The following is a 12,715-nucleotide window of genomic DNA, read 5'->3' as shown; positions in this document are numbered from 1 at the left end:
CTATTTTAAAGATAAGCAACACAAACCACACTATTGAACATCATCCTACTTTAAGTAATTCTAACTGCGAGCAAGTGACAGTTCAAAGTAGGGATTGTAATTTTGGTGTTAGTTTCATCACCACTTTCAGCAGTGATAGTGAGTTAGTGAGACTCACGTTATACAAGAATTGGCAATTCGTCACTAATGACAACATATTATACAACAAATTTGGGCCACTACCTAAAATTGTATTTAGGAGAGGATGTAATCTTAAAAACCTCCTTGAAAGTGGGGGATATATAAATTTGCATAGACACACAGGTATGACTACATGTGGTAGTTGTAAGATGTGTAGGTTTGTTGATGCAGGGGACACATTTTTTATAAATGGAAATAAATATAAGTTAAAGTTCAAGCTTCACTGTAATTCTAAACTAGTGGTGTACTTTGCTAGATGTTTAGGATGCCCAGCATTCTACGTGGGCAAAACTGAATGTAGAATACAGGACAGAATCTATGAACATACCCATACAATTGCTACTAATAAAATCGGCAATCCTGTAGCTAGGCATACTACCTTAAATGACGGACACAATTTTGTTTTTAAAGCAATAGATCAGGTAAAAACTGATATTAGAGGAGGTCCTTTTAACTTATTGCTAGAAGAACGCGAATTAGCATGGCAAATTCGCTTAAATGCATTTTCTTTTCCAGGTTTAAATGATTCTTGTAACATAGCATGCCTATTAAAACTTAGAAGTCTGAAAAGGTAATTAGGTTTCAGACTTCTTAGGAAGTATTGACATGCTTGTACACTTTTGTTGCAATGTGTAAGATACTTAATTAGAATATTATGTACACTGTTTTCATTTAAAAGGAAGGTTTTACTGTATATATATATATATATATATATATATATATATATATATATATATATATATACTTTTTATTGGTGTTTTATAGTAGGGTTAAAGTAACATTCAGTTTAACTTACTTCAGTTAAACCTCATTAATTTATGAGGATAAAATGTTGTGACGTGTTTACCAGCTGATATGAGCATCATGTGATCGAGTTTATTATTCAAATAGTGTTGTTTGATACTTTGAAAAACTTTTCTGAGGAAGTTGCTGTATAACAGCAACGAAAAGCGCTTCAATTAAACGGTTTTGTTTTATAAAATACGTACAGTGTTTGGGTTTCAATTCTTGACTCGGTGCTTCAGCTGGATATTTTTTTGGGTTTTGGTTTGTTTTTGTTTACCAGTTTATTTGTTTTAACAGATAAGTACACAGATGCATAACCTAAATCATATAATAAAGTTTTGGCTTGAACAGCAAAATAAATTGAAAATGCTAAAAATGTTAGCAATACTCAGGTTTAAAAGTCCTTGCCTAACAGAAGAAGATGATGACAAAGGGTCCAGGTGTGTACTAGGCTAACAACCACAAGGGCCATTTTAAGCCTAGCCATGCATCCCAAATCTCTGACAAGTTCTAGTACCTTTTATAAGTATAAGCAGGGGCTTGGAAGGAGAAACATTTACAAGCAAGGGCCTGGGAGATTAACTATTTATAGGTTACCTGTGTCCATTAGAGACATAGGTGCCAAACCAGGGATGAATTTCCTGTTCCCCATCCAGTTGTCCTAGTTACACTTGAATTGGATTAGAGAGGAACTCTGGTTCACATGGATGGGGAGCCTGTTCCAGAAAAGTGATAGTCTCTGAGATACATACCTGTCTCTCCAGCAGGTCCTGTTTATATCACAGGCAAGGTTTAAGTAATGGTAATTCTGGTCCTGTTTATTTTGTGAATATGCATGAGGTGGGGTCTGACAATGCCTTGTATGTCAGGCATAGATCTCCCCACAACAGTCTGTAGGAGACAGAATACAGGGATAGGGCCTAGAGCTGGTCTGCATAGGACATTTTATTTATGCCCTGTATTCTTTTAGTAAGAAACCTTTGTGGACGTTCCAATTGTTGGACATGCCTGGTTAGGTATATACAAAGACGATTACTGTCTATGTGCACCCCCAAGTCCCTGATTACTGGTTCAACTCTTAGGGGTGTGTTGTCAATATCACAGTTTTCAGGGGATGATGACTTCCTGAAGGATACTATTATGCATTTCTTGGAATTTAATTTTAGTTCTTTTAGTCATGGCTCTGGCACCAGTTGTTTGTGTCAGCCCTTCCTAGGGAACATTTGTGCCAGTGGGTGATTCAAAGACAGTTCCTAATTTGCAGTCATCTGCAAATGTAGTCAGCCAGAGGTCATTTATGTTGGCTTTGACTTCAGAGAAGTAGATGCAAAAAAGAGCCATCTCAGGACCAGTCCCCAAGGGACTGCTTGGGACTGGCCTTTTTGTAGAGGTGGACTCCCAATTCTAACTTCCTGAGTCCTGTCTCTGAGCCACCTGGCTATCCACTGGGTGACATAAGAGTTCATACCTAACCTCTTAAGTTTGTCAACAATGCCTGAGTGGGATATTGTGTCAAATGCCTTGGCCAGGTCAAGAAGGCAGTGTGAACCATTTTGTCCTCATCCATTGCTTTGTTGACCTTCTCAAAGAAGTCAACCAGGTTAAGTAGGCATGACTTGCCCCTGTTTGCAAAGTGATCTCAAGAATTCTGGTAATTTTGTAACTTTAGCAGAATGCATAATGGATAAGGACAACATGTTTAAAAGTGAGTGTAAGACTGAAACTGCATTAAAACATACCTCCTTATGTAAATCTAAAAGCTGTATGTAATGTTTTAACTTGTTGAAAATGTTAGGAAGGAGGTCATATTGTTACGATTTATACTACTACTATCACTGAATAAATTAAACAGCGGAAATATGAAAAATGAAATGCATGCCTTCATGCCTTAAATGGATTTTTTCCAAAGGAGTGTGAAACAAACTGTAGTTAGAATAACTGGGTATAATTCATGTCCTTGTATTAAAACTAAATTAGTGAATGCATTCAATTTTTGTGAGAGGAGATGTTCAATCCCAGCTAGATTCTGGAAACATGATTCTTTTGCTGAAGGCCCCTAATAATTAAGAATAGAATTAGTAACAACAAACAAGTGGTGGTAATCTGCATTTATAAGGACAGAAAATAATATCTCCTTATACATATAGAAATTCAAATAGTTCTTGTGGATCTGCTGCATCCTGTGGCTATAACTGCTAATTTAACTTATGATGCAATGTTAGGAAAACGTTTTGCCCATTTCAAAGCACTATTGGAAATGTGAGAGGAGGTAGAGACTATCAACATAAGTGTCAGGCTAATATACTTTACAAAAAGTCTGTTGGTATAGCCATTTCAGTATATGAATGGAGGAGAACATGGCAATGAAATTCATAATGATTTTCAGAATCAAAAGCAAGAGAATGGAGTTGGTGACGAAATTATAAAATAAGGCAACATTTAGTTATGGTTCAACAGTAAAAAGCATCCTGCATACTAACAAAAGCATGTCCCAGTGATACAGCAATAAAATCTACAGTTCTAACAGATGTCAGGTTAAGAACTGAAGGGGGGCTATTAAAAAAATGAAAGCAAAGTGTACTCATAAATTTGCTGCAGAAACTGTGGGACAAAAAAACAAAAATAGAAAGGCACTTGAGCAAGACCATCAAAAACAAATATAGAAAGTGAACTAACCAGGAGAATTTAGAGTTCTGAGCCTATTTATGCTAGTGCAAAGCAAAGAAACAGGAATCTATAAACAAAGAAAAATGGGAAAACAGGCAACACATTTTATTCTGACATGCCCTTTGTACTGGGGAAGGAACACAAAAACATAGAAGAAAGAGAAAGAGTGGTGACTAAGGTACCAGTCTAAAAGAAGACAAAGCACTGAAGAAACCTTTACAAATAGGAAAGTCAATAAAGCAGATATCCATCATTGTTTAAAACTACCCTTTGTAGTGGAAGATAAGAACCTGCAGTGCTAGAGTTTTGGGGTGAAGTTACACCTCCCACCTCAAGGCAGTTTACTAAACAAAGTAATTCCGAGTTAGTAGGCTTGCAGGTAAGCCACACAAATTAAAAAAGGCAAAATGTCAAGATTAAACTTTAAGTAGGGCATGAAGGAACATAACTAGTCCTAGAGGGAAACAAAGTTGATGAGATTACTTCTTCCCCCTATTTTGAGACAAAGATCATCTTTTAAACAGAGTAAGCAAAGAAAGGAAAATAAAACCTGTATCAATTAATAGTGCTAAAACATCATAAGGCACCAGTAGTGAACCTGGTCCACAGTAATTTGTTGAGTGGACATCTGGAGATGCAAAAATCTATGGAAAGAAGTGCTACTCAGATTTTACTGCCAGACATAATAAAACGTGTAGAAAACCTCTATTCTTCTTGTCCATGTCAGAAAACTACATGACATCCTAGATATAAAAGTACATTGATCCCAATGCCTATGTAAAAATACCCTTTAAACATTCTGCTAGGAACATTCTGGCACTGATGGCAAAATCTAGCAATTGGTATCGGTACATGTTAATTTTAATGGACTAACAGTGCCATTGCATAAAGCTAATGTTAAGGCCATTGCAGAGAACTGGTAAAATCATTTGCCAAAGTAAATATCTCTAAATAGATGCTTACTGGCTAAAGCTCTGCCTTTATGCCAAGGGTACTGCATCAGTTATGTCAGTGTTTTAAAGTCAAACAATTGAAAGGATATGTCTACTATCTACAGACTGATGAATTAGTGCAGATGTTGAAATCCATGATGATGAAAGTTGTTAATAAACATGTCAAAAACTGGGACCACTTGTTACCTTTCTTAAACAGTTAACACACTTAATGTTTGCAGTTAAAGAGTTGCTTCAAGCTTCATCTGGGTTATTCAATATAAACTTTTTTTACAGCAGGCATCAAAGAGGACTGCTTGACATTGCTAAATAATCTTAGGAAGAGAAAAAAACACTATTCAAAAGTGTGACTGAATCTGTGTTATTATCAGGATAGATTAAAAATGACAGTGTCTTTAGCAAGGACCGGAGGCAGAGAGCCCAGGAAATGCAACAGTGAGTCGATAGTGGCAATACTCAAAAGAATTTAATCCAGGAGACCAGGTACAAATTGTAGTACCCTCCGTGGAAAACAAAGTTCTGGCCAAGTGACATAGGCCACTGTGATGATAAAAGACTGAATGCAGTAAATTATAAAGTTAGAGAGGCAGGGAAGAGAACACTGGAGTAAATCTATGATGGTGATGTATTGTAGTCATGTAAGTAGATAATTTTGCAGAGGGTTGGCAAGCTGAAGTTCATACAAGAGAGAGGAAATAATTCCTGCCTGAAGTGCATTCAGTGAAGTCCTTATCAATAGGACAAAAGTGGGAGTAAGAAAATGTCTTTTAAGAAAGAAAGCCTAGTACTATACTATGAAACTATACATAGAGGCTTCCCATGCTTTGGAACAAGATCCCAGTTCGTATTAGGCAGAGCCCCTCACTGACTCTCTTCAAGAGAAATCTTGATGAGTGGATGGGAGATCGTAAGTTTACCCCAGGGGTCACATCTGTGTCACTGATAGACAGGGGCACAGTAAACTAATTCTATTATATAAGGGGACCTTCATTGTGTCACTACTAGACAGAGGCACAGTATTCTAAATTTATTCTGTACATTTTTTGTACCATTTCATGGGGTGGCAAAAGCCACATCACTATGGCTAGGCTTACAAATGCCCCAGGGCAGATAGCCTAGTACTATACTATGAAACTATGAAAGGAGTATTTTCAGGGATGCCTGAAAAAACTAAACTGATAAGAGCATAACACTGAGACAACATGTGGACTTAAGGTTAGAGTCACAGAATCAGGTGGTAAGGGAAAAAGCTCAAAAAAATGTTCAAATAGGCATGACATAAGAACCTCAAAGTGACTAAAGCAACCAAACAATGCTAGTGGTTAAACTTGAGGAAATATTTTTGTAATGACATTAGGACACTGAATAACATTTCAAAATTTGACAGCTATACCATGCCCATAACTTATTAGCTGATAGATAACACAGGAGAAGCCTGAAACTTAGCAAAACTGGTCTTGATAAAGGGATACTAACAGATATCACTTATCCTCCCTTTACCAAAGAAAAAAAACAGAAAACAGACATTCTAACCCCTGATGGCTTGTCTTAGTACACAGTGTTACTATATGTGTTACAAGGACCCCAAACTACTGTTAAAGGTTAATGAGTAACATATTGAACCCCCCCACAGCATATTGCTGCTTACTTAGTTGATGTGGCCATTCATTCAGAATACTAGAAGTCTTACTTATTACAAGTGCAGAATGTGTTAGAATTAATGAGAGCAGTGGGCTTTACTGTTAATACTATAAAAAGTAAATTGTGCATTCTCCAAGCCAAGAGTCTTGGATACCTTAGAAGAAGAGGAGTGAAACGACTGCAAGCTGAAAAAAATAGAAGCCATGAACAATTACCTGTATCACCCAGCAAGACAGAGGTGAATGCCTTTCTTGGACTAACTGGGTACTTTAGAAAATTTGTGCCTAATTTTGTGATTATTTCATGTCCCTTGACAGATTTCACAATCAAGGTCAGCCTTAGGTAAAGTAGCATCCTAGAAAAAAGACATTATAGAAAAGCAGCGGGCTCAGATGAGGTCACAGCAGACATGATAAAGAAAAGCAGCGGGCTCAGATGAGGTCACAGCAGATAGAATAAAGATGCTGAGTGAGGCAGAGGAGAAATTGCTCTTGAGGGTACTTATAGCAGTATGGACAGAAAGGCATATCCCAGATGAGTAAAGAATAAGCATACTAGTGCTGGTGTACAAGAACAAAGGGGGCATTCTCAACTGTAGGCAATAAAGAGGCATCAACCTTCTGTCACACTGCATGAAAGTTCTAGAGAGGGTGACTGATAAACAAATACATATAGTTGTGGGAAGTAAGATGAGAGATGAGCAGTTCCAATTCAGATTAGGATGCAGCACAACTGACCCAATGTCTGCAGTGAAATAGTTTCTTAAGAAGAAGCTAGAAAGGAGGAAAGACTCCAACTGAGCATTCCTAGACTTGGCAGAAGCATATGGCAAGATCCAAAGAAATCTGATTTACTCAGTCCTGCAGTGGTTCAAAGTCTAAGAAACTGGTAGAATTAGTGTAAGCTATGTGCAAGGACCCAATGACTCAAATACAAACAGTTTTCAGTCTCACAGAAGGGTTCCCAGTGGGAGTTGGTGTACATCAGAATTCATCTCTGAGCCCACTGCTGTTCATACTGGTGATGGACTACATTAGCAGTTGCTGTATGGAGATGATCTGGCATTACAAGCAGACTCTGAGCAAGAACTTCAGCAAAGGCTAAGGGAATGGAATTCAAAAGTGAAAACACATGGAATAAAACTGAGTACAGATAAGACAGTTGTATTCGCAACAGATAGGGGAAATCAGAAGGAGCTAAGAAATGAGATAGAAGGGGAAATTAGCGGAACAGCTTAACAGCTTCAAGTATCTGGACGGCCGAGGAGAAGGGAAATCTAAATTTTGGAGGTCAAAACTAGAAGGCTGCAGCCAAATGACACAGGGTGTCAGGTGTTTGTAGTGTATGACAGAAGAATGCCAAATAAATTGAAAAGTAAGGTGTACAAAACAGTGGTGAGACTAGTACTACTGTATGGTACAGAAACCAGGGTAGTGAAGATAGATCAGTTGAGGAAGCCAGAGGTGGTGAAGATGAAGATCCTGAGATGGGTGGTATGATACACACTGTGGGGCAGACAAAGAAATGAGGACATAAAATCAGAAGCTGAAGTAGCTCCAATTGCAGAAAAGGTCCAAGAGAACAGATTACAATGGTTCAGGAACATGTGTAGAAAATAAAAAGACAATTTGGTGAAGAAGATTTGGGACAGACAGGAGGAAGACAAGTGGAAATGATGGCATCCAGCAAAGAGGTGGGTGTATTGTGTGAGAGAAGACCTGTGACAGTCAGACATGAATGTTGAAGAAGGCAGGAGAGTGGCATTGAATAGAAAAAGCTGGCAACAGTTGAGATGATACTTTAACCCTGTGTAGAAAAATGGGAAAAGGGGATTGATGATGATGATGATGATGATGATGATGATGATGGTGATGATGATAATGATGATGATGATGATAATGATGATGATGATGATGATGATAATAATGATGATGATAATGATGATGATAATGATGATGATTGATGATGATGATAATTATGATGATAATGATGTTGATGATAATGATGATGATGATGATAATGATGATGATAATGATGATAACGATGATGATGATGATAACGATGATGATGATGATGATAATGATGATGATGATGATGATAATGATGATGATGATGATAATGATGATGATGATAATAACAATGATGATAATGATAATGATGATGATGATGATGATGATGATAATAATGATGATAATGATAATGATAATGATGATGATGATGATAATGGTGATGATGATTATGATAATGATGATGATAATGATGATAATGATAATGATGATGATGATGATAATGATGATGATAATGATGATGATGATAATGATGATGATAATGATGATGATGATAATAATGATGATGATGATATTTATTCATTCAACATCTAAGCAAGACTGCTCTCTGATAACTGTGAAGGAAACATCTGCATTAAGCTATAGAAGCCATGAGGGTTCTAGATGCTCTGAGTTACATTTCAGACTTTTTTAAACAACCTTTTCATCCAATGATTACCTAATTAAAGACCAAGAACAAAGACAAAAATTTAGTCTTAACTTTGTAACTTTTTTCTTGCATCCTTTCAGCTCATCCTAACTGACTAAGACTACAGTGTAATAACTGCAGTTAAAATTAATGTATTGATCTGGGGGAATGGTGCTGCTTGGCCCCCAAAAGCCATTACATTTCAAGATGCTCTGAAATGAGTTTTTAAACAATGCTTTCATCCAGTGATTGCCTGAACAAAGACCCTGATCAAAGACAGAAATTTAGTCTTACTCTTCAAGTTTATATTTTTCCTGCATCCTTTCACCACATCGTAGCTGACAAAGACTAAGCTATAACAACTGCAGTGGAAATTAATGTATTAAGCTAAGGATCTGGAGGTGCTAGGTCAACCAGATGTCATGAGGGTTCTGGATGCTCTGAAATGCATTTCAGAGTTTTTTTAAACAACCCTTTCATCCAATGATGGCCTGAATGAATGCCATGATTAAGGATTGCAATTCAGTCCTTGCTCTTTAACTTTGCATTTTTCTGCATCCTTTCAATACATCCTAATTAAGACTACAGTGTAATAACTAAATTAAGATGGTGGGGGGGGGGGTTGCTCAGCACACAAAAGCCATGGGGTTATATGAAAGAATGTGGTGCACTTTAGAGCTTTTTCCCAACCTTTTGATCCAGTGATGACCCATACAAAAGTTATGCATATGAAAAAAAATCAGTCTTCCTGTTTTATTATTTTAAGGAAGAAATAAGCCATATCAAAGTTTTAATGTTTAAAATTGACCAAACACCAGTTCAAAATTAACTGAAAAGACAAATGCTGTGAAGATGCATATATCATATATCAGAGAATAAGTAGTCACTTTCAGTGTATCCCCCTCTGGTGTTAAAGTGAGATTAAAATTAAGACACAAATGTCCAAAGTCACACATTTCAAGATGCTGTTGTCATATTTATATACAACATACCTCAAAACTCCTACCCCCAGAAAACAGCAACATTATGTGTACCCGTCTGATGTCAAATTGGACAAAATTGAAAAACACTGATAGAACATAACATATTTGCTGTCAGTCATATATTAACAGTATGCTTTTTTACTCTCTCACAAAAAATAGCTACCTATATATTAATCAGATGTTTGATTGCAAGGAAATAAAGAAATAATAATAATTGCAATATTTCCAGCTTGTTACCTCCAGACTTTACAATGCTCCTATATAAGCTAAAGTCATCCTTCATGTATCCCTCTGACGTTTGTGAGGAAAGTTAAAGAAACAAACACAAGATGTAGTCACCCCTGAGGTTTGGGAGGAATGTTAAAGAAATAATGACAGTGCCCTTCTGTGTATACCTGTGAGTAGAGCTCAGTGTCCTTCTGTGTATACCTGTGAGTAGAGCTCAGTGCCCTTCTGTGTATACCTGTGAGTAGAGCTCAGTGCCCTTCTGTGTATACCTGTGAGTAGAGCTCAGTGCCCTTCTGTGTATACCTGTGAGTAGAGCTCAGTGCCCTTCTGTGTATACCTGCGAGTAGAGCTCAGTGCCCTTCTGTGTATACCTGCGAGTAGAGCTCAGTGCCCTTCTGTGTATACCTGTGAGTAGAGCTCAGTGCCCTTCTGTGTATACCTGCGAGTAGTGCTCAGTGCCCTTCTGTGTATACCTGTGAGTAGAGCTCAGTGCCCTTCTGTGTATACCTGTGAGTAGAGCTCAGTGCCCTTCTGTGTATACCTGTGAGTAGAGCTCAGTGCCCTTCTGTGTATACCTGTGAGTAGAGCTCAGTGCCCTTCTGTGTATACCTGTGAGTAGAGCTCAGTGCCCTTCTGTGTATACCTGTGAGTAGAGCTCAGTGCCCTTCTGTGTATACCTGTGAGTAGAGCTCAGTGCCCTTCTGTGTATACCTGTGAGTAGAGCTCAGTGCCCTTCTGTGTATACCTGTGAGTAGAGCTCAGTGCCCTTCTGTGAAGACCTGAGTAGAGCTCAGTGCCCTTCTGTGTATACCTGTGAGTAGAGCTCAGTGCCCTTCTGTGTATACCTGTGAGTAGAGCTCAGTGCCCTTCTGTGTATACCTGTGAGTAGAGCTCAGTGCCCTTCTGTGTATACCTGTGAGTAGAGCTCAGTGCCCTTCTGTGTATACCTGTGAGTAGAGCTCAGTGCCCTTTCTGTGTATACCTGTGAGTAGAGCTCAGTGCCCTTCTGTGTATACCTGTGAGTAGAGCTCAGTGCCCTTCTGTGTATACCTGTGAGTAGAGCTGGTTTCAGACTAGGTTGGGTTCATGGCAGAGGGGACTGCTAAGCCCAAGTCAAAATGTATTTATACAGTCTTTGTGTTTGGGACCTGCCAATCCCGAGAAGTACTTCTAGGAGTATTCTGTGATGCATTTATCTCCTGAAAAATAAGGGATGACTATTAAATTGAGCAAGTGGTAACAGGGTCAGTAACTTTCATCCAGGCAACCCCCACCAAGCAGTTATAACCACATCTATATACAATTCAGATGTTAGATTGTGATAAAATACAGTGACCATGTAATGAAATTCACCTTTGTTCCAAAGAAACAATTGCCACACCTTAAAATATTAACAGTTGTCACACATTAACATATTGCATGTTGCTTCACAAAATCACATTAGTCTTGCACAGTCAAAATAATAAGCAAACAACTGGTCAATTTCCTCTACAAAAGACAACCATAGCAAGGCCGTGTAATAGGGACCAAGAGTTTATATTTGTTAATCGGGAAAGTCCAACTTGGAGCAAGCCATTTTTCAGCAGAGGCCCAGGGATAAATGCTCCAGATGCATGTCTTTGCAACGTGGGAAGAAACCAGAGCCCACAGAGGGTGTCCACAAAAATGCAGAGAGGACATGCAGACTCCCCACAGAAAGCACCCAGCCAAGAATCAAACCAGAGAGCCTCTTGATGTGAGGTGACAACTCTCCCTCTGCATCACTGCGCCATCTTTTAAAAACAAGATAGAAAAGAGTTATTCCATGTTTGAAAGGAGAGGTTATAACAAAAAAGTGCTGAGAGAAGGTCTTGAAAAGGTACAAAAGTCTATGGGTAATAACCCAATAGGCAGATATTATAGAAAATATGTACCATGGACAATAATACAGATAAGAACAAAGAGAAGGCCATTTTATGACCAAATACAGATTGTTTAGCATAGATCTAGTGTAATTAGTTAATTCTTGCTACAACAAAATGAATTTTGTGATATTCTGGAAGAAAGACCCTGTGTATCATACGAGCATGGAAGGAGCATAGGATTTATGACAATTAGAAGTGGATTTGTAGCTCTTAAGGTTAATATTGGAAGGGGAAGTAGCCTTAAAGGGACCTTCCCTTCTGGAAGGTGTTCCTGTTGTAATTTTCTGGTTAGGCTGTTCCCAAATATTAATGAAAAAAATATGAAACAAAAATATTTTTAGATGTGACACTGAGGGGGTTGTCTGTGTACTTAGATGCCCATGGGCAGATAGCCTAGTATGAACCTATGTCATAAATATTATACAGATGAAAGTAAAAGGGCATTCAACATTAGAAGTTTAGAACATATTAGGGACATAAAGAAATGTAAGATGGAAAGCCGAGTTGTTGCACATTTTAAAGAATATCATGGTAGTGATGTGGAAGGACTTCAGGTCAGTATATTAGAACAGGTGAAGGTGGACAGGTTCAATACTTTTCTTTTGAAACAAACTGTTACAGAAACAATCTGTTTATATATTAAAGTAAGAAACTTTAGTGCTTAAGGGACTTAATACAGAATGTAATTTGAGAGTTTTAATTGGGTAAATGTTTTGTAGTGATATAATTGCTTTAGTTATTTTATTGAATAATTAGGGGACATTGTTTTGTATATGAAGGATGTGTGTTATTTGTATTTTTTATACTCTGAAAAGGCTTTTTGCAGAACCGCTAAGACAGATTTTATCTGAATAAAATACCGTTTACAAAACTGCTTGGTGGATTCCTGGTTGTGTGT

Source organism: Protopterus annectens, chromosome 6.part0 (assembly GCF_019279795.1).
Source record: "Protopterus annectens isolate FY-2018-M chromosome 6.part0, PAN1.0, whole genome shotgun sequence".
Classification (NCBI taxonomy): Eukaryota; Metazoa; Chordata; order Ceratodontiformes; family Protopteridae; genus Protopterus; species Protopterus annectens.
This window is presented reverse-complemented; position numbering follows the sequence as displayed.